This window comes from Pteropus vampyrus, unplaced genomic scaffold (genome assembly GCF_000151845.1).
Source record: "Pteropus vampyrus isolate Shadow unplaced genomic scaffold, Pvam_2.0 Scaffold56, whole genome shotgun sequence".
In the NCBI taxonomy this organism is placed as follows: Eukaryota; Metazoa; Chordata; class Mammalia; order Chiroptera; family Pteropodidae; genus Pteropus; species Pteropus vampyrus.
The window spans coordinates 3,282,180-3,282,502 of record NW_011888837.1 but is presented as its reverse complement, the minus strand read 5'-3'; the positions used below and the strand labels follow the sequence as shown (position 1 = coordinate 3,282,502).

The following is a 323-nucleotide window of genomic DNA, read 5'->3' as shown; positions in this document are numbered from 1 at the left end:
ATTATTTAAATCTCATAAAAGGAAATTCAGCTTCTTGAAAAGATTTCTGTGTAACAAAGGGTTTAGTTTATTTGTTTGTTTGTTCTTGACGTTTTATTATTATTTAAGAAAGGGTCAATTGCCAAGCTGTTTTAGAGTTCATGTTTGACGAGAGCCAAGGCAAGTAGTTGCCACAAAGCTTACATTTCTCAAGTTAAGAGATCACCTAATGCCAATATTGTAGCCAACGCAATGCCTCAAAACACAAAACAAAAAATCAAATGAACAAACAAACAAAACGAGCTCAGTCACAACCATGAGTTAAAAGCTGAAGCTCAGTGCAG

At 34.4% G+C, this 323-nt stretch overlaps 1 protein-coding gene across 1 annotated transcript in view; it reads right to left on the bottom strand.

The window, feature by feature from the left end:
• The window catches only part of BTC (betacellulin), a 41,594-nt gene that overhangs the window by 18,249 nt on the left and 23,022 nt on the right, over positions 1-323 (bottom strand). The gene's annotated exons all lie outside the window — the stretch shown is intronic.